The sequence below is a fragment of the Procambarus clarkii genome, chromosome 52, assembly GCF_040958095.1.
Source record: "Procambarus clarkii isolate CNS0578487 chromosome 52, FALCON_Pclarkii_2.0, whole genome shotgun sequence".
NCBI classification, from domain to species: Eukaryota; Metazoa; Arthropoda; class Malacostraca; order Decapoda; family Cambaridae; genus Procambarus; species Procambarus clarkii.
The window spans coordinates 20,504,108-20,524,888 of NC_091201.1; positions in this window are offsets into that span (position 1 = coordinate 20,504,108).

Here is a 20,781-nt window from a genome sequence, read left to right on the forward strand (position 1 = left end):
CTGGCAGGGTTCCACAGGGTTGTTGCAGGCTCCGGAGGGGTTCCTCAGGGTTGTTGCAGGCTCTGCCATGGTTCCACAGGGTTGTTGCAGGCTCTGGCGGGGTTCCACAGGGTTGTTGCAGGCTCCGGCGAGGGTTCATCAGGGTTGTTGCAGACTCCGGCGGGGGTTCCTTAGGGCTGTTGCAGGCTCCGGCGGGGGTTCCACATGGTTGTTGCAGGCTCTGGCAGGGTTCCTTAGGGATGTTGCAGTCTCCGGTGGGGGTTCCACAGGGTTGTTGCAGGCTGCGGCGGGGGTTCCTCAGAGTTGCTGCAGGCTCCTGCGTGGGTTCCACAGGGTTGTTGCAGGCTCTGGTGTGGTTCCTGAGGGTTGTTGCAGGCTCCTGCAGAGGTTCCTCAGGGTTGTTGCAGGCTCCTGCGAGGGTGTTCCACAGGGTTGTTGCAGGCTCCGGCGAGGGTTCCTCAGAACTGTTGCAGACTCCGTCGGGGGTTCCTCAGAGTTGTTGCAGGCTCCTGCGAGGGTTCATCAGGGTTGTTGCAGGCTCTGGCGGGGTTCCACAGGGTTGTTGCAGGCTCTGGCGGGGTTCCACAGGGTTGTTGCAGGCTCTGGCGGGGTTCCACAGGGTTGTTGCAGGCTCCAGCGAGGGTTCCACAGGGTTGTTGCAGGCTCTGGCGGGGTTCCACAGGGTTGTTGCAGGCTCTGGTGGGGTTCCTCAGGGTTGTTGCAGACTCCGGCGGGGGTTCCACAGGATTGTTGCAGTTTCCGGCGGGGGTTCTACAGGGTTGTTGCAGGCTCCGGCGGGGGTTCCTCAGGGTTGTTGCAGGCTCTGGCGGGGGTTCCACAGGGTTGTTGCAGGCTCCGGCAGGGGTTCCTCAGGGTTGTTGCAGGCTCTGGCTGGGGTTCCTCAGGGTTGTTGCAGACTCCGGCTGGGTTTCTCAGGGTTGTTGCAGGCTCCAGCGGGGGCTCCTCAGGGTTGTTGCAGACTCCGGCGGGATTCCTCAAGGTTGCTGCAGGCTCCGGCGGGGGTTCCACAGGGTTGTTGCAGGCTCCGGCGGGGGTTCCTCAGGGTTGTTGCAGACTCCAGCGGGGTTTCCTCAAGGTTGCTGCAGGCTCCGGCGGGGGTTCCACAGGGTTGTTGCAGGCTTTGGCGGGATTCCTCAGGGTTGTTGCAGACTCCGGCGCGGTTCCTCAGGGTTGTTACAGGCTCCAGCGGGGGTTCTTCAGCGTTGTTGCAGGCTCTGATGGGGGTTCCACAGGGTTGTTGCAGGCTCTGGCGGGGTTCCTCAGGGTTGTTGCAGGCTCCAGCGGGGGTTCCACAGGGTTGTTGCAGGCTCCGGCGGGGGTTCTACAGGGTTGTTGCAGGCTCTGGCGGGGTTCCACAGGGTTGTTGCAGACTCCAGCGGGGGTTCCTCAGGGTTGTTGCAGGCTCCGGCGGGATTCCTCAGGGTTGTTGCAGACTCCAGCGGGGGTTCCTCAGTGTTGTTGCAGGCTCCGGCGGGGGTTCCACAGGGTTTTTGCAGGCTCTGGCGGGATTCCTCAGGGTTGTTGCAGGCTCCAGCGGGGGTTCTTCAGGGTTGTTGCAGGCTCCGGCGGGGGTTCCTCAGGGTTGTTGCAGGCTCTGGCGGGGTTCCACAGGGTTGTTGCAGGCTCTGGCGGGGTTCCTTAAGGTTGTTGCAGACTCCAGCAGGGGTTCCACAGGGTTGTTGCAGGCTCCGGCGGGGGTTCTACAGGGTTGTTGCAGGCTCTGGCGGGGTTCCACAGGGTTGTTGCAGACTCCAGCGGGGGTTCGTCAGGGTTGTTGCAGGCTCCGGCGGGATTCCTCAGGGTTGTTGCAGACTCCAGCGGGGGTTCCTCAGTGTTGTTGCAGGCTCCAGCGGGGTTCCAATGGGTTGTTGCAGGCTCCAGCAGGGGTTCCTCAGGGTTGTTGCAGACTCCGGCGGGGATCCTCAGGGTTGTTGCAGGCTCCAGCGGGGGTTCCTTAGGGTTGTTGCAGGCTCCTGCGAGGGTTCATCAGGGTTGTTGCAGGCTCTGGCAGGGTTCCACAGGGTTGTTGCAGACTCCAGCGGGGGTTCGTCAGGGTTGTTGCAGGCTCCGGCGGGATTCCTCAGGGTTGTTGCAGACTCCAGCGGGGGTTCCTCAGTGTTGTTGCAGGCTCCGGCGGGGGTTCCACAGGGTTGTTGCAGGTTCCGGCGGGGGTTCCTCAGGGTTGTTGCAGGCTCCGGCGGGGTTCCACAGGGTTGTTGCAGGCTCCGGCGGGGTTCCACAGGGTTGTTGCAGGCTCCGGCGGGGGTTCCTCTGGGTTGTTGCAGGCTCCAGCGGGGGTTCCTCAGGGTTCTTGCAGACTCCAGCGGGGTTCCAATGGGTTGTTGCAGGCTCCAGCAGGGGTTCCTCAGGGTTGTTGCAGACTCCGGCGGGGTTCCTCAGGGTTGTTGCAGGCTCCAGCAGGGGTTCCACATGGTTGTTGCAGACTCCGGTGGGGGTTCCTCAGGGTTGTTGCAGGCTCCAGCAGGGGTTCCTAAGGGTTGTTGCTGACTCCAGCGGGGTTCCACAGGATTGTTGCAGACTCCGGCGGGGATGCTCAGGGTTGTTGCAGGCTCCAGCGGGGGTTCCTTAGGGTTGTTGCAGGCTCCTGCGAGGGTTCATCAGGGTTGTTGCAGGCTCTGGCAGGGTTCCACAGGGTTGTTGCAGGCTCCGGAGGGGTTCCTCAGGGTTGTTGCAGGCTCTGCCATCGTTCCACAGGGTTGTTGCAGGCTCTGGCGGGGTTCCACAGGGTTGTTGCAGGCTCCGGCGAGGGTTCATCAGGGTTGTTGCAGACTCCGGCGGGGGTTCCTTAGGGCTGTTGCAGGCTCCGGCGGGGGTTCCACATGGTTGTTGCAGGCTCTGGCAGGGTTCCTTAGGGATGTTGCAGTCTCCGGCGGGGGTTCCACAGGGTTGTTGCAGCCTGCGGCGGGGGTTCCTCAGAGTTGTTGCAGGCTCCTGCGTGGGTTCCACAGGGTTGTTGCAGGCTCTGGTGTGGTTCCTGAGGGTTGTTGCAGGCTCCTGCGGAGGTTCCTCAGGGTTGTTGCAGGCTCCTGCGAGGGTGTTCCACAGGGTTGTTGCAGGCTCCGGCGAGGGTTCCTCAGAATTGTTGCAGACTCCGTCGGGGGTTCCTCAGGGTTGTTGCAGGCTCCTGCGAGGGTTCATCAGGGTTGTTGCAGGCTCTGGCGGGGTTCCACAGGGTTGTTGCAGGCTCTGGCGGGGTTCCACAGGGTTGTTGCAGGCTCTGGCGGGGTTCCACAGGGTTGTTGCAGGCTCCGGCGAGGGTTCCACAGGGTTGTTGCAGGTTCTGGCGGGGTTCCACAGGGTTGTTGCAGGCTCTGGTGGGGTTCCTCAGGGTTGTTGCAGACTCCGGCGGGGGTTCCACAGGATTGTTGCAGGCTCCGGCGGGGGTTCTACAGGGTTGTTGCAGGCTCCGGCGGGGGTTCCTCAGGGTTGTTGCAGGCTCTGGCGGGGGTTCCACAGGGTTGTTGCAGGCTCCGGCAGGGGTTCCTCAGGGTTGTTGCAGGCTCTGGCTGGGGTTCCTCAGGGTTGTTGCAGACTCCGGCTGGGTTCCTCAGGGTTGTTGCAGGCTCCAGCGGGGGCTCCTCAGGGTTGTTGCAGACTCCGGCGGGATTCCTCAAGGTTGCTGCAGGCTCCGGCGGGGGTTCCACAGGGTTGTTGCAGGCTCCGGCGGGGGTTCCTCAGGGTTGTTGCAGACTCCAGCGGGGTTTCCTCAAGGTTGCTGCAGGCTCCGGCGGGGGTTCCACAGGGTTGTTGCAGGCTTTGGCGGGGTTCCTCAGGGTTGTTGCAGACTCCGGCGGGGGTTCCTCAGGGTTGTTGCAGGCTCCGGCGGGGTTCCTCAGTGTTGTTGCAGACTCCGGCGGGGGTTCCTCAGGGTTGTTGCAGGCTCCGGCGGGGGTTCCACAGGGTTGTTGCAGACCCCGGCGGGGGTTCCACAGGGTTGTTGCAGACCCCGGCGGGGGTTCCTCAGGGTTGTTGCAGACTCCGGCTGGGTTCCTCAGGGTTGTTGCAGGCTCCAGCGGGGGTTCCTGAGTGTTGTTGCAGACTCCGGCGGGATTCCTCAAGGTTGCTGCAGGCTCCTGCGGGGGTTCCACAGGGTTGTTGCAGACTCCGACGGGGGTTCCTCAAGGTTGTTGCAGGCTCCGGCGGGGGTTTCCACAGGGTTGTTGCAGGCTCTGGCGGGGGTTCCTCAGGGTTGTTGCAGACACCGGCGGGATTCCTCAAGGTTGTTGCAGGCTCTGGCGGGGGTTCCTCAGGGTTGTTGCAGACACCGGCGGGATTCCTCAAGGTTGTTGCAGGCTCCGGCGGGGGTTCCACAGGGTTGTTTCAGACTCTGGCAGGGGTTCATCAAGGTTGTTGCAGGCTCCGGCGGGGGTTCCACAGGGTTGTTGCAGGCTCTAGCGGGGGTTCCTCTGGGTTGTTGCAGACTCCGGCGCGGTTCCTCAGGGTTGTTACAGGCTCCAGCGGGGGTTCCACAGGGTTGTTGCAGGCTCTGATGGGGGTTCCACAGGGTTGTTGCAGGCTCTGGCGGGGTTCCTCAGGGTTGTTGCAGGCTCCAGCGGGGGTTCCACAGGGTTGTTGCAAGCTCCGGCGGGATTCCTCAGGGTTGTTGCAGACTCCAGCGGGGGTTCCTCAGTGTTGTTGCAGGCTCCGGCGGGGTTCCTCAGGGTTGTTGCAGGCTCTGGTGGGGGTTCCACAGGGTTTTTGCAGGCTCTTGCGGGGTTCCACAGGGTTGTTGCAGGCTCTGGCGGGGTTCCTCAAGGTTGTTGCAGACTCCGGCGGGGGTTCCACAGGGTTGTTGCAGGCTCCGGCGGGGGTTCTACAGGGTTGTTGCAGGCTCTGGCGGGGGTTCCACAGGGTTGTTGCAGACTCCAGCGGGGGTTCCTCAGGGTTGTTGCAAGCTCCGGCGGGATTCCTCAGGGTTGTTGCAGACTCCAGCGGGGGTTCCTCAGTGTTGTTGCAGGCTCCGGCGGGGTTCCACAGGGTTGTTGCAGGCTCCGGCCGGGTTCCACAGGGTTGTTGCAGGCTCCGGCGGGGGTTCCTCCGGGTTGTTGCAGGCTCCAGCGGGGGTTCCTCAGGGTTCTTGCAGACTCCAGCGGGGTTCCACAGGGTTGTTGCAGGCTCCAGCAGGGGTTCCTCAGGGTTGTTGCAGACTCCGGCGGGGTTCCTCAGGGTTGTTGCAGGCTCCAGCAGGGGTTCCACAGGGTTGTTGCAGACTCCGGCTGGGGTTCCTCAGGGTTGTTGCAAGCTCCAGCAGGGGTTCTTAAGGGTTGTTGCAGAATCCAGCGGGGTTCCACAGGGTTGTTGCAGACTCCGGCGGGGGTTCCACAGTGTTGTTTCAGACTCCGGCGGGGGTTCCACAGGGTTGTTGCAGACTCCAGCGCTGGTTCCACAGGGTTGTTGCAAACTCCGGCGGAGGTTCCACAGGTTTCTTGCAGACTCCTGCGGGGGTTCCTCAGGATTGTTGCAGGCTCTGGCGGGGTTCCACAGGGTTGTTGCAGGCTCCGGCGGGGTTCCTCAGGGTTGTTGCAGGCTCTGCCGGGGTTCCTCAGGGTTGTTGCAGGCTCCAGCGGGGGTTCCTCAGGGTTGTTGCAGACTCCGGCGGGATTCCTCAAGGTTGCTGCAGGCTCCGGCGGGGGTTCCACAGGGTTGTTGCAGACTCCGGCGGGGGTTCCTCAAGGTTGTTGCAGGCTCCGGCGGGGGTTCCACTGGGTTGTTGTAGGCTCTGGCGGGGGTTCCTCAGGGTTGTTGCGGACTCCAGCGGGATTCCTCAAGGTTGTTGCAGGCTCCGGCGGGGGTTCCACAGGGTTGTTTCAGACTCTGGCAGGGGTTCTTCAAGGTTGTTGCAGGCTCCGGCGGGGGTTCTACAGGGTTGTTGCAGGCTCTGGCGGGGTTCCACAGGGTTGTTGCAGACTCCAGCGGGGGTTCTTCAGGGTTGTTGCAGGCTCCGGCGGGATTCCTCAGGGTTGTTGCAGACTCCAGCGGGGGTTCCTCAGTGTTGTTGCAGGCTCTGGTGGGGGTTCCACAGGGTTTTTGCAGGCTCTGACGGGGTTCCACAGGGTTGTTGCAGGCTCTGGCGGGGTTCCTCAGGTTGTTGCAGACTCCGGCGGGGGTTCCACAGGGTTGTTGCAGACTCCAGCGGGGGTTCAACAGGGTTGTTGCAGGCTCCAGCGGGGTTCCTCAGGTTGTTGCAGACTCAGGCGGGGGTTCCTCAAGGTTGTTGCAGACTCCGGCGGGGGTTCAACAGGGTTGTTGCAGGCTCCGGCGGGGATTCCTCAGGGTTGTTGCAGGCTCCAGCGGGGTTCCACAGGAATGTTGCAGGCTCCAGCGGGGTTCCACAGGGTTGTTGCAGGCTCCGGCGGGGGTTCCTCCGGGTTGGTGCAGGCTCCAGCGGGGGTTCCTCAGGGTTCTTGCAGACTTCAGCGGGGTTCCACAGGGTTGTTGCAGGCTCCAGCAGGGGTTCCTCAGGGTTGTTGCAGACTCCGGCGGGGTTCCTCAGGGTTGTTGCAGGCTCCAGCAGGGGTTCCACAGGGTTGTTGCAGTCTCCGGCGGGGGTTCCTCAGGGTTGTTGCAGGCTCTAGCAGGGGTTCCTAAGGGTTGTTGCAGACTCCAGCGGGGTTCCACAGGGTTGTTGCAGACTCCGGCGGGGTTCCTCAGGGTTGTTGCAGGCTCCAGCGGGGGTTCCTTAGGGTTGTTGCAGGCTTCAGCGGGGGTTCCTCAGGGTTGTTGCAGACTCCAGCGGGATTTCTCAAGGTTGTTGCAGGCTCCGGCGGGGGTTCCACAGGGTTGTTTCAGACTCTGGCGGGGGTTCCTCAAGGTTGTTGCAGGCTCCAGCGGGGGTTCCACAGGGTTGTTGCAGACTCCGGCGCGGTTCCTCAGGGTTGTTACAGGCTCCAGCGGGGGTTCTTCAGCGTTGTTGCAGGCTCTGATGGGGGTTCCACAGGGTTGTTGCAGGCTCTGGCGGGGTTCCTCAGGGTTGTTGCAGGCTCCAGCGGGGGTTCCACAGGGTTGTTGCAGGCTCTGGCTGGGATTCTTCAGGGTTGTTGCAGACTCCGACGGGGTTCCTCAGGGTTGTTGCAGGCTCTGGTTGGGGTTCCACAGGATTTTTGCAGGCTCTGGCGGGGTTCCACAGGGTTGTTGCAGGCTCTGGCGGGGTTCCTCAAGGTTGTTGCAGACTCCGACGGGGGTTCCACAGGGTTGTTGCAGGCTCCGGCGGGGGTTCTACAGGGTTGTTGCAGGCTCTGGCGGGGTTCCACAGGGTTGTTGCAGACTCCAGCGGGGGTTCCTCAGGGTTGTTGCAGGCTCCGGCGGGATTCCTCAGGGTTGTTGCAGACTCCAGCGGGGGTTCCTCAGTGTTGTTGCAGGCTCCGGCGGGGGTTCCACAGGGTTGTTGCAGGCTCCGGCGGGGGTTCCTCCGGGTTGTTGCAGGCTCCAGCGGGGGTTCCTCAGGGTTCTTGCAGACTCCAGCGGGGTTCCACAGGGTTGTTGCAGGCTGCAGCAGGGGTTCCTCAGGGTTGTTGCAGGCTCCAGCAGGGGTTCCACAGGGTTGTTGCAGACTCCGGCGGGGGTTCCTCAGGGTTGTTGCAGGCTCCAGCAGGGGTTCCTAAGGGTTGTTGCAGACTCCAGCGGGGTTCCACAGGGTTGTTGCAGACTCCGGCGGGGTTCCTCAGGGTTGTTGCAGGCTCCAGCGGGGGTTCCTTAGGGTTGTTGCAGGCTTCAGCGGGGGTTCCTCAGGGTTGTTGCAGACTCCGGCGGGGTTCCTCAGGGTTGTTGCAGGCTCCAGCGGGGGTTCCTTAAGGTTGTTGCAGGCTTCAGCGGGGGTTCCTCAGGATTGTTGCAGACTCTGACGGGGTTCTTCAGGGTTGTTGCAGACTCCGGCCGGGGTTCCTCAGGGTTGTTGCAGGCTCCTGCGAGGGTTCATCAGGGTTTTTGCAGGCTCTGTTGGGGTTCCACAGGGTAGTTGCAAGCTCTGGCGGGGTTCCACAGGGTTGTTGCAGGCTCCGGCGAGGGTTCATCAGGGTTGTTGCAGACTCCGGCGGGGGTTCCTTTGGGCTGTTGCAGGCTCCGGCGGGGGTTCCACATGGTTGTTGCAGGCTCTGGCAGGGTTCCTTAGGGATGTTGCAGTCTCCGGCGGGGGTTCCACAGGGTTGTTGCAGGCTGCGGCGGGGGTTCCTCAGAGTTGTTGCAGGCTCCTGCGGGGGTTCCACAGGGTTGTTGCAGGCTCTGGTGTGGTTCCTCAGGGTTCTTGCAGGCTCCTGCGGAGGTTCCTCAGGGTTGTTGCAGGCTCCTGCGAGGGTGTTCCACAGGGTTGTTGCAGGCACCGGCGAGGGTTCCTCAGGATTGTTGCAGACTCCGTCGGGGGTACCTCAGGGTTGTTGCAGGCTCCAGCGGGGGTTCCTCAGGATTGTTGCAGACTCCGTCGGGGGTTCCTCAGGGTTGTTGCAGGCTCCTGCGAGGGTTCATCAGGGTTGTTGCAGGCTCTGACGGGGTTCCGCAGGGTTGTTGCAGGCTCTGGCGGGGTTCCACAGGGTTGTTGCAGGCTCCGGCGAGGGTTCCACAGGGTTGTTGCAGGCTCTGGCGGGGTTCCACAGGGTTGTTGCAGGCTCTGGCGGGGTTCCTCAGGGTTGTTGCAGACTCCGGCGGGGGTTCCTCAGGGTTGTTGCAGGCTCCGGCGGGGGTTCTACAGGGTTGTTGCAGGCTCCGGCGGGGGTTCCTCAGGGTTGTTGCAGGCTCTGGCGGGGGTTCCACAGGGTTGTTGCAGGCTCCGGCAGGGGTTCCTCAGGGTTGTTGCAGGCTCTGGCTGGGGTTCCTCAGGGTTGTTGCAGACTCCGGCTGGGTTCCTCAGGGTTGTTGCAGGCTCCAGCGGGGGTTCCTCAGGGTTGTTGCAGACTCCGGCGGGATTCCTCAAGGTTGCTGCAGGCTCCGGCGGGGGTTCCACAGGGTTGTTTCAGACTCTGGCGGGGGTTCCTCAAGGTTGTTGCAGGCTCCGGCGGGGGTTCCACAGGGTTGTTGCAGGCTCTAGCGGGGGTTCCTCAGGGTTGTTGCAGACTCCGGCGCGGTTCCTCAGGGTTGTTACAGGCTCGAGCGGGGGTTCTTCAGCGTTGTTGCAGGCTCTGATGGGGGTTCCACAGGGTTGTTGCAGGCTCTGGCGGGGTTCCTCAGGGTTGTTGCAGGCTCTAGCGGGGGTTCCACATGGTTGTTGCAGGCTCTGGCTGGGGTTCTTCAGGGTTGTTGCAGAATCCGACGGGGTTCCTCAGGGTTGTTGCAGGCTCTGGTGGGGGTTCCACAGGGGTTTTGCAGGCTCTGGCGGGGTTCTACAGGGTTGTTGCAGGCTCTGGCGGGGTTCCTCAAGGTTGTTGCAGACTCCGGCGGGGGTTCCACAGGGTTGTTGCAGGCTCCGGCGGGGGTACCTCAGGGTTGTTGCAGGCTTCGGCGGGGTTCCACAGGGTTGTTGCAGGCTCCGGCGGGGTTCCACAGGGTTGTTGCAGGCTCCGGCGCGGTTCCTCAGGGTTGTTACAGGCTCGAGCGGGGGTTCTTCAGCGTTGTTGCAGGCTCTGATGGGGGTTCCACAGGGTTGTTGCAGGCTCTGGCGGGGTTCCTCAGGGTTGTTGCAGGCTCCAGCGGGGGTTCCACAGGGTTGTTGCAGGCTCTGGCTGGGGTTCTTCAGGGTTGTTGCAGACTCCGACGGGGTTCCTCAGGGTTGTTGCAGGCTCTGGTGGGGGTTCCACAGGGGTTTTGCAGGCTCTGGCGGGGTTCTACAGGGTTGTTGCAGGCTCTGGCGGGGTTCCTCAAGGTTGTTGCAGACTCCGGCGGGGGTTCCACAGGGTTGTTGCAGGCTCCGGCGGGGGTACCTCAGGGTTGTTGCAGGCTCCGGCGGGGTTCCACAGGGTTGTTGCAGGCTCCGGCGGGGTTCCACAGGGTTGTTGCAGGCTCCGGCGGGGGTTCCTCCGGGTTGTTGCAGGCTCCAGCGGGGGTTCCTCAGGGTTCTTGCAGACTCCAGCGGGGTTCCACAGGGTTGTTGCAGGCTCCAGCAGGGGTTCCTCAGGGTTGTTGCAGACTCCGGCGGGGTTCCTCAGGGTTGTTGCAGGCTCCAGCAGGGGTTCCACAGGGTTGTTGCAGACTCCGGCTGGGGTTCCACAGGGTTGTTGCAGGCTCCAGCGGGGGTTCCTCAGGGTTCTTGCAGACTCCAGCGGGGTTCCTCAGGGTTGTTGCAGGCTCCAGCAGGGGTTCCTCAGGGATGTTGCAGGCTCCGGCGGGGGTTCCTCAGGGTTGTTGCAGGCTCTGGTGTGGTTCCTCAGGGTTCTTGCAGGCTCCTGCGGAGGTTCCTCAGGGTTGTTGCAGGCTCCTGCGAGGGTGTTCCACAGGGATGTTGCAGGCTCCAGCGAGGGTTCCTCAGGATTGTTGCAGACTCCGTCGGGGGTTCCTCAGGGTAGTTGCAGGCTCCTGCGAGGGTTCATCAGGGTTGTTGCAGGCTCTGGCGGGGTTCCACAGGGTTGTTGCAGGCTCTGGCGGGGTTCCACAGGGTTGTTGCAGGCTCTGGCGGGGTTCCACAGGGTTGTTGCAGGCTCCGGCGAGGGTTCCACAGGGTTGTTGCAGGCTCTGGCGGGGTTCCAGAGGGTTGTTGCAGGCTCTGGAGGGGTTCCTCATGGTTGTTGCAGACTCCGGCGGGGGTTCCACAGGATTGTTGGAGGCTCCGGCGGGGGTTCTACAGGGTTGTTGCAGGCTCCGGCGGGGGTTCCTCAGGGTTGTTGCAGGCTCTGGCGGGGGTTCCACAGGGTTGTTGCAGGCTCCGGCAGGGGTTCCTCAGGGTTGTTGCAGGCTCTAGCTGGGGTTCCTCAGGGTTGTTGCAGACTCCGGCTGGGTTCCTCAGGGTTGTTGCATGCTCCAGCGGGGGTTCCTCAGGGTTGTTGCAGACTCCGGCGGGATTCCTCAAGGTTGCTGCAGGCTCCGGCGGGGGTTCCACAGGGTTGTTGCAGACTCCGGCGGGGGTTCCTCAAGGTTGTTGCAGGCTCCGGCGGGGGTTCCACAGGGTTGTTTCAGACTCTGGCGGGGGTTCCTCAAGGTTGTTGCAGGCTCCGGCGGGGGTTCCACCGGGTTGTTGCAGGCTCTAGCGGGGGTTCCTCAGGGTTGTTGCAGACTCCGGCGCGGTTCCTCAGGGTTGTTACAGGCTCCAGCGGGGGTTCTTCAGCGTTGTTGCAGGCTCTGATGGGGGTTCCACAGGGTTGTTGCAGGCTCTAGCGGGCTTTCTCAGGGTTGTTGCAGGCTCCAGCGGGGGTTCCACAGGGTTGTTGCAGACTCCGACGGGGTTCTTCAGGGTTGTTGCAGGCTCTGGTGGGGGTTCCACAGGGTTTTTGCAGGCTCTGGCGGGGTTCCACAGGGTTGTTGCAGGCTCTGGCGTGGTTCCTCAAGGTTGTTGCAGACTCCGGCGGGGGTTCCACAGGGTTGTTGCAGGCTCCGGCGGGGGTTCTACAGGGTTGTTGCAGGCTCTGGCGGGGTTCCACAGGGTTGTTGCAGACTCCAGCGGGGGTTCTTCAGGGTTGTTGCAGGCTCCGGCGGGATTCCTCAGGGTTGTTGCAGACTCCAGCGGGGGTTCCTCAGTGTTGTTGCAGGCTCTGGTGGGGGTTCCACAGGGTTTTTGCAGGCTCTGGCGGGGTTCCACAGGGTTGTTGCAGGCTCTGGCGGGGTTCCTCAAGGTTGTTGCAGACTCCGGCGGGGGTTCCACAGGGTTGTTGCAGACTCCAGCGGGGGTTCCTCAAGGTTGTTGCAGACTCCGGCGGGGGTTCAACAGGGTTGTTGCAGGCTCCGGCGGGGGTTCCTCAGGGTTGTTGCAGGCTCCAGCGGGGTTCCACAGGAATGTTGCAGGCTCCAGCGGGGTTCCACAGGGTTGTTGCAGGCTCCGGCGGGGGTTCCTCCGGGTTGGTGCCGGCTCCAGCGGGGGTTCCTCAGGGTTCTTGCAGACTTCAGCGGGGTTCCACAGGGTTGTTGCAGGCTCCAGCAGGGGTTCCTCAGGGTTGTTGCAGACTCCGGCGGGGTTCCTCAGGGTTGTTGCAGGCTCCAGCAGGGGTTCCACAGGGTTGTTGCAGACTCCGGCGGGGGTTCCTAAGGGTTGTTGCAGGCTCCAGCAGGGGTTCCTAAGGGTTGTTGCAGACTCCAGCGGGGTTCCACAGGGTTGTTGCAGACTCCGGCGGGGTTCCTCAGGGTTGTTGCAGGCTCCAGCGGGGGTTCCTTAGGGTTGTTGCAGGCTTCAGCGGGGGTTCCTCAGGGTTGTTGCAGACTCCGGCGGAGTTACTCAGGGTTGTTGCAGGCTCCAGCGGGGGTTCCTCAAGGTTGTTGCAGGCTCCGGCGGGGGTTCCACAGCGTTGTTGCAGGCTCTGGCGGGGGTTCCTCAGGGTTGTTGCAGACTCCGGCGGGATTCCTCAAGGTTGTTGCAGGCTCCGGCGGGGGTTCCACAGGGTTGTTTCAGACTCTGGCGGGGGTTCCTCAAGGTTGTTGCAGGCTCCGGCGGGGGTTCCACAGGGTTGTTGCAGACTCCGGCGCGGTTCCTCAGGGTTGTTACAGGCTCCAGCGGGGGTTCTTCAGCGTTGTTGCAGGCTCTGATGGGGGTTCCACAGGGTTGTTGCAGGCTCTGGCGGGGTTCCTCAGGGTTGTTGCAGGCTCCAGCGGGGGTTCCACAGGGTTGTTGCAGGCTCTGGCTGGGGTTCTTCAGGGTTGTTGCAGACTCCGACGGGGTTCCTCAGGGTTGTTGCAGGCTCTGGTTGGGGTTCCACAGGGTTTTTGCAGGCTCTGGCGGGGTTCCACAGGGTTGTTGCAGGCTCTGGCGGGGTTCCTCAAGGATGTTGCAGACTCCGGCGGAGGTTCCACAGGGTTGTTGCAGGCTCCGGCGGGGGTTCTACAGGGTTGTTGCAGGCTCTGGCGGGTTTCCACAGGGTTGTTGCAGACTCCAGCGGGGGTTCCTCAGGGTTGTTGCAGGCTCCGGCGGGATTCCTCAGGGTTGTTGCAGACTCCAGCGGGGGTTCCTCAGTGTTGTTGCAGGCTCCGGCGGGGGTTCCACAGGGTTGTTGCAGGCTCCGGCGGGGGTTCCTCCGGGTTGTTGCAGGCTCCAGCGGGGGTTCCTCAGGGTTCTTGCAGACTCCAGCGGGGTTCCTCAGGGTTGTTGCAGGCTCCAGCAGGGGTTCCACAGGGTTGTTGCAGACTCCGGCGGGGGTTCCTCAGGGTTGTTGCAGGCTCCAGCAGGGGTTCCTAAGGGTTGTTGCAGACTCCAGCGGGGTTCCACAGGTTTGTTGCAGACTCCTGCGGGGGTTCCTCAGGATTGTTGCAGACTCCTGCGGGGTTCCACAGGGTTGTTGCAGGCTCCGGCGGGGTTCCTCAGGGTTGTTGCAGGCTCTGGCGGGGTTCCACAGGGTTGTTGCAGGCTCCGGCGGGGTTCCTCAGGGTTGTTGCAGGCTCTGCCGGGGTTCCACAGGGTTGTTGCAGGCTCTGGCGGGGTTCCACAGGGTTGTTGCAGGCTCCGGCGAGGGTTCATCAGGGTTGTTGCAGACTCCGGCGGGGGTTCCTTAGGGCTGTTGCAGGCTCCGGCGGGGGTTCCACATGGTTGTTGCAGGCTCTGGCAGGGTTCCTTAGGGATGTTGCAGTCTCCGGCGGGGGTTCCACAGGGTTGTTGCAGGCTGCGGCGGGGGTTCCTCAGAGTTGTTGCAGGCTCCTGCGGGGGTTCCACAGGGTTGTTGCAAAACTCCTGCGAGGGTGTTCCACAGGGTTGTTGCAGGCTCTGGTGTGGTTCCTCAGGGTTCTTGCAGGCTCCTGCGGAGGTTCCTCAGGGTTGTTGCAGGCTCCTGCGAGGGTGTTCCACAGGGTTGTTGCAGGCTCCGGCGAGGGTTCCTCAGGGTTGTTGCAGGCTCCGGCGAGGGTTCCTCAGGATTGTTGCAGACTCCGTCGGGGGTTCCTCAGGGTTGTTGCAGGCTCCTGCGAGGGTTCATCAGGGTTGTTGCAGGCTCTGGCGGGGTTCCACAGGGTTGTTGCAGGCTCTAGCGGGGTTCCACAGGGTTGTTGCAGGCTCTGGCGGGGTTCCACAGGGTTAATGCAGGCTCCGGCGAGGGTTCCACAGGGTTGTTGCAGGCTCTGGCGGGGTTCCACAGGGTTGTTGCAGGCTCTGGCGGGGTTCCTCAGGGTTGTTGCATACTCCGGCGGGGGTTCCACAGGATTGTTGCAGGCTCCGGCGGGGGTTCTACAGGGTTGTTGCAGGCTCCGGCGGGGGTTCCTCAGGGTTGTTGCAGGCTCTGGCGGGGGTTCCACAGGGTTGTTGCAGGCTCCGGCAGGGGTTCCTCAGGGTTGCTGTAGGCTCCGGCGGGGGTTCCACAGGGTTGTTGCAGACTCCGGCGGGATTCCTCAAGGTTGCTGCAGGCTCCGGCGGGGGTTCCACAGGGTTGTTGCAGACTCCGGCGGGGGTTCCTCAAGATTGTTGCAGGCTCCGGCGGGGGTTCCACAGGGTTGTTGCAGGCTCTGGCGGGGGTTCCTCAGGGTTGTTGCAGACTCCGGCGGGATTCCTCAAGGTTGTTGCAGGCTCCGGCGGGGGTTCCACAGGGTTGTTTCAGACTCTGGCGGGGGTTCCTCAAGGTTGTTGCAGGCTCCGGCGGGGGTTCCACAGGGTTGTTGCAGGCTCTAGCAGGGGTTCCTCAGGGTTGTTGCAGACTCCGGCGCGGTTCCTCAGGGTTGTTACAGGCTCGAGCGGGGGTTCTTCAGCGTTGTTGCAGGCTCTGATGGGGGTTCCACAGGGTTGTTGCAGGCTCTGGCGGGGTTCCTCAGGGTTGTTGCAGGCTCCAGCGGGGGTTCCACAGGGTTGTTGCAGGCTCTGGCTGGGGTTCTTCAGGGTTGTTGCAGACTCCGACGGGGTTCCTCAGGGTTGTTGCAGGCTCTGGTGGGGGTTCCACAGGGTTTTTGCAGGCTCTGGCGGGGTTCCACAGGGTTGTTGCAGGCTCCGGCGGGGGTTCCTCCGGGTTGGTGCAGGCTCCAGCGGGGGTTCCTCAGGGTTCTTGCAGACTTCAGCGGGGTTCCACAGGGTTGTTGCAGGCTCCAGCAGGGGTTCCTCAGGGTTGTTGCAGACTCCGGCGGGGTTCCTCAGGGTTGTTGCAGGCTCCAGCAGGGGTTCCACAGGGTTGTTGCAGTCTCCGGCGGGGGTTCCTCAGGGTTGTTGCAGGCTCCAGCAGGGGTTCCTAAGGGTTGTTGCAGACTCCAGCGGGGTTCCACAGGGTTGTTGCAGACTCCGGCGGGGTTCCTCAGGGTTGTTGCAGGCTCCAGCGGGGGTTCCTTAGGGTTGTTGCAGGCTTCAGCGGGGGTTCCTCAGGGTTGTTGCAGACTCCGGCGGGGTTCCTCAGGGTTGTTGCAGGCTCCAGCGGGGGTTCCTCAAGGTTGTTGCAGGCTCCGGCGGGGGTTCCACAGCGTTGTTGCAGGCTCTGGCGGGGGTTCCTCAGGGTTGTTGCAGACTCCGGCGGGATTCCTCAAGGTTGTTGCAGGCTCCGGCGGGGGTTCCACAGGGTTGTTTCAGACTCTGGCGGGGGTTCCTCAAGGTTGTTGCAGGCTCCGGCGGGGGTTCCACAGGGTTGTTGCAGACTCCGGCGCGGTTCCTCAGGGTTGTTACAGGCTCCAGCGGGGGTTCTTCAGCGTTGTTGCAGGCTCTGATGTGGGTTCCACAGGGTTGTTGCAGGCTCTGGCGGGGTTCCTCAGGGTTGTTGCAGGCTCCAGCGGGGGTTCCACAGGGTTGTTGCAGGCTCTGGCTGGGGTTCTTCAGGGTTGTTGCAGACTCCGACGGGGTTCCTCAGGGTTGTTGCAGGCTCTGGTTGGGGTTCCACAGGGTTTTTGCAGGCTCTGGCGGGGTTCCACAGGGTTGTTGCAGGCTCTGGCGGGGTTCCTCAAGGTTGTTGCAGACTCCGGCGGAGGTTCCACAGGGTTGTTGCAGGCTCCGGCGGGGGTTCTACAGGGTTGTTGCAGGCTCTGGCGGGGTTCCACAGGGTTGTTGCAGACTCCAGCGGGGGTTCCTCAGGGTTGTTGCAGGCTCCGGCGGGATTCCTCAGGGTTGTTGCAGACTCAGGCGGGGGTTCCTTTAGTGTTGTTGCAGGCTCCGGCGGGGGTTCCTCAGTGTTGTTGCAGGCTCCGGCGGGGGTTCCACAGGGTTGCTGCAGGCTCCGGCGGGGGTTCCTCCGGGTTGTTGCAGGCTCCAGCGGGGGTTCCTCAGGGTTCTTGCAGACTCCAGCGGGGTTCCACAGGGTTGTTGCAGGCTGCAGCAGGGGTTCCTCAGGGTTGTTGCAGACTCCGGCGGGGTTCCTCAGGGTTGTTGCAGGCTCCAGCAGGGGTTCCACAGGGTTGTTGCAGACTCCGGCGGGGGTTCCTCAGGGTTGTTGCAGGCTCCAGCAGGGGTTCCTAAGGGTTGTTGCAGACTCCAGCGGGGTTCCACAGGTTTGTTGCAGACTCCTGCGGGGGTTCCTCAGGATTGTTGCAGACTCCGTCGGGGGTTCCTCATGGTTGTTGCAGGCTCTGGCGGGGTTCCACAGGGTTGTTGCAGGCTCCGGCGGGGTTCCTCAGGGTTGTTGCAGGCTCTGCCGGGGTTCCACAGGGTTGTTGCAGGCTCTGGCGGGGTTCCACAGGGTTGTTGCAGGCTCCGGCGAGGGTTCATCAGGGTTGTTGCAGACTCCGGCGGGGGTTCCTTAGGGCTGTTGCAGGCTCCGGCGGGGGTTCCACATGGTTGTTGCAGGCTCTGGCAGGGTTCCTTAGGGATGTTGCAGTCTCCGGCGGGGGTTCCACAGGGTTGTTGCAGGCTGCGGCGGGGGTTCCTCAGAGTTGTTGCAGGCTCCTGCGGGGGTTCCACAGGGTTGTTGCAAAACTCCTGCGAGGGTGTTCCACAGGGTTGTTGCAGGCTCTGGTGTGGTTCCTCAGGGTTCTTGCAGGCTCCTGCGGAGGTTCCTCAGGGTTGTTGCAGGCTCCTGCGAGGGTGTTCCACAGGGTTGTTGCAGGCTCCGGCGAGGGTTCCTCAGGGTTGTTGCAGGCTCCGGCGAGGGTTCCTCAGGATTGTTGCAGACTCCGTCGGGGGTTCCTCAGGGTTGTTGCAGGCTCCTGCGAGGGTTCATCAGGGTTGTTGCAGGCTCTGGCGGGGTTCCACAGGGTTGTTGCAGGCTCTGGCGGGGTTCCACAGGGTTGTTGCAGGCTCTTGCGGGGTTCCACAGGGTTAATGCAGGCTCCGGCGAGGGTTCCACAGGGTTGTTGCAGGCTCTGGCGGGGTTCCACAGGGTTGTTGCAGGCTCTGGCGGGGTTCCTCAGGGTTGTTGCAGACTCCGGCGGGGGTTCCACAGGATTGTTGCAGGCTCCGGCGGGGGTTCTACAGGGTTGTTGCAGGCTCCGGCGGGGGTTCCTCAGGGTTGTTGCAGGCTCTGGCGGGGGTTCCACAGGGTTGTTGCAGGCTCCGGCAGGGGTTCCTCAGGGTTGCTGTAGGCTCCGGCGGGGGTTCCACAGGGTTGTTGCAGACTCCGGCGGGATTCCTCAAGGTTGCTGCAGGCTCCGGCGGGGGTTCCACAGGGTTGTTGCAGACTCCGGCGGGGGTTCCTCAAGGTTGTTGCAGGCTCCGGCGGGGGTTCCACAGGGTTGTTGCAGGCTCTGGCGGGGGTTCCTCAGGGTTGTTGCAGACTCCGGCGGGATTCCTCAAGGTTGTTGCAGGCTCCGGCGGGGGTTCCACAGGGTTGTTTCAGACTCTGGCGGGGGTTCCTCAAGGTTGTTGCAGGCTCCGGCGGGGGTTCCACAGGGTTGTTGCAGACTCTAGGAGGGGTTCCTCAGGGTTGTTGCAGACTCCGGCGCGGTTCCTCAGGGTTGTTACAGGCTCGAGCGGGGGTTCTTCAGCGTTGTTGCAGGCTCTGATGGGGGTTCCACAGGGTTGTTGCAGGCTCTGGCGGGGTTCCTCAGGGTTGTTGCAGGCTCCAGCGGGGGTTCCACAGGGTTGTTGCAGGCTCTGGCTGGGGTTCTTCAGGGTTGTTGCAGACTCCGACGGGGTTCCTCAGGGTTGTTGCAGGCTCTGGTGGGGGTTCCACAGGGTTTTTGCAGACTCCGGCGCTGTTCCTCAGGGTTGATACAGGCTGCAGCGGGGGTTCTTCAGCGATGTTGCAGGCTCTGATGGGGGTTCCACAGGGTTGTTGCAGGCTCTGGCGGGCTTCCTCAGGGTTGTTGCAGGCTCCAGCGGGGGTTCCACAGGGTTGTTGCAGGCTCTGGCTGGGGTTCTTCAGGGTTGTTGCAGACTCCGACGGGGTTCCTCAGGGATGTTGCAGGCTCTGCTGGGGGTTCCGCAGGGTTTTTGCAGGCTCTGGCGGGGTTCCACAGGGTTGTTGCAGGCTCTGGCGGGGTTCCTCAAGGTTGTTGCAGACTCCGGCGGGGGTTCCACAGGGTTGTTGCAGGCTCCGGCGGGGGTTCTACAGGGTTGTTGCAGGCTCTGGCGGGGTTCCACAGGGTTGTTGCAGACTCCGGCGGGGGTTCTTCAGGGTTGTTGCAGGCTCCGGCGGGGGTTCCACAGGGTTGTTGCAGGCTCCAGCGGGGGTTCCTCAGGGTTGTTGCAGGCTCCGGCGAGATTCCTCAGGGTTGTTGCAGGCTCCAGCGGGGGTTCCTCAGTGTTGTTGCAGGCTCCGGCGGGGGTTCCACAGGGTTGTTGCAGGCTCCGGCGGGGGTTCCTCAGGGTTGTTGCAGGCTCCAGCGGGGTTCCACAGGGTTGTCGCAGGCTCCAGCGGGGTTCCACAGGGTTGTTGCAGGCTCCGGCGGGGGTTCCTCTGGGTTGGTGCAGGCTCCAGCGGGGGTTCCTCAGGGTTGTTGCAGACTCCCGCGGGGTTCCACAGGGTTGTTGCAGGCTCCAGCAGGGGTTCCTCAGGGTTGTTGCAGACTCCATCGGGGTTCCTCAGGGTTGTTGCAGGCTCCAGCAGGGGTTCCTAAGGGTTGTTGCAGACTCCAGCGGGGTTCCACAGGGTTGTTGCAGACTCCGGCGGGGTTCCTCAGGGTTGTTGCAGGCTCCAGCGGAGGTTCCTTAGGGTTGTTGCAGGCTTCAGCGGGGGTTCCTCAGGGTTGTTGCAGACTCCGGCGGGGTTCCTCAGGGTTGTTGCAGGCTCCAGCGGGGGTTCCTCAAGGTTGTTGCAGGCTCCGGCGGGGGTTCCACAGGGTTGTTGCAGGCTCTGGCGGGGGTTCCTCAAGGTTGTTGCAGGCTCCGGCGGGGGTTCCACAGGGTTGTTTCAGACTCTGGCGGGGGTTCCTCAAGGTTGTTGCAGGCTCCGGCGGGGGTTCCACAGGGTTGTTGCAGGCTCTAGCGGGGGTTCCTCAGGGTTGTTGCAGACTCCGGCGCGGTTCCTCAGGGTTGTTACAGGCTCCAGCGGGGGTTCTTCAGCGTTGTTGCAGGCTCTGATGGGGGTTCCACAGGGTTGTTGCAGGCTCTGGCGGGGTTCCTCAGGGTTGTTGCAGGCTCCAGCGGGGGTTCCACAGGGTTGTTGCAGGCTCTGGCTGGGGTTCTTCAGGGTTGTTGCAGACTCCGACGGGGTTCCTCAGGGTTGTTGCAGGCTCTGGTTGGGGTTCCACAGGGTTTTTGCAGGCTCTGGCGGGGATCCACAGGGTTGTTGCAGGCTCTGGCGGGGTTCCTCAAGGTTGTTGCAGACTCCGGCGGGGGTTCCACAGGGTTGTTGCAGACTCCAGCGGGGGTTCCTCAGTGTTGTTGCAGGCTCCGGCGGGGGTTCCACAGGGTTGTTGCAGGCTCCGGCGGGGGTTCCTCAGGGTTGTTGCAGGCTCCGGCGGGGTTCCACAGGGTTGTTGCAGGCTCCATCGGGGTTCCACAGGGTTGTTGCAGGCTCCGGCGGGGGTTCCTCCGGGTTGGTGCAGGCTCCAGCGGGGGTTCCTCAGGGTTCTTGCAGACTCCAGCGGGGTTCCACAGGGTTGTTGCAGGCTCCAGCAGGGGTTCCTCAGGGTTGTTGCAGACTCCGGCGGGGTTCCTCAGGGTTGTTGCAGGCTCCAGCAGGGGTTCCACAGGGTTGTTGCAGACTCCGGCGGGGGTTCCTCAGGGTTGTTGCAGGCTCCAGCAGGGGTTCCTAAGGGTTGTTGCAGACTCCAGCGGGGTTCCACAGGGTTGTTGCAGACTCCGGCGGGGTTCCTCAGGGTTGTTGCAGGCTCCAGCGGGGGTTCCTTAGGGTCGTTGCAGGCTTCAGCGGGGGTTCCTCAGGGTTGTTGCAGACTCTGACGGGGTTCTTCAGGGTTGTTGCAGACTCCGGCCGGGGTTCCTCAGGGTTGTTGCAGGCTCCGGCCGGGGTTTCACAGGGTTGTTGCAGACTCCGGCGGGGGTTCCACAAAGTTGTTGCAGACTCCGGCCGGGGTTCCTCAGGGTTGTTGCAGGCTCCGGCGGGGGTTCCACAGGGTTGTTGCAGGCTCAAGCGGGGGTTCCTCAGGGTTGATGCAGACTCCGGCGGGGTTCTTCAGGGATGTTGCAGACTCTGGCCGGGGTTCCTCGGGGTTTTTGCAGGCTCCGGCCGGGGTTCCACAGGGTTGTTGCAGACTCCGGCCGGGGTTCCACAGGGTTGTTGCAGACTCCGGCGGGGGTTCCACAGGGTTGTTGCAGACTCCGGCCGGGGTTCCACAGGGTTGTTGCAGACTCCGGCGGGGGTTCCACAGGGTTGTTGCAGACTCCGGCGGAGGTTCCACAGGTTTGTTGCAGACTCCTGCGGGGGGTTCCTCAGGATTGTTGCAGACTCC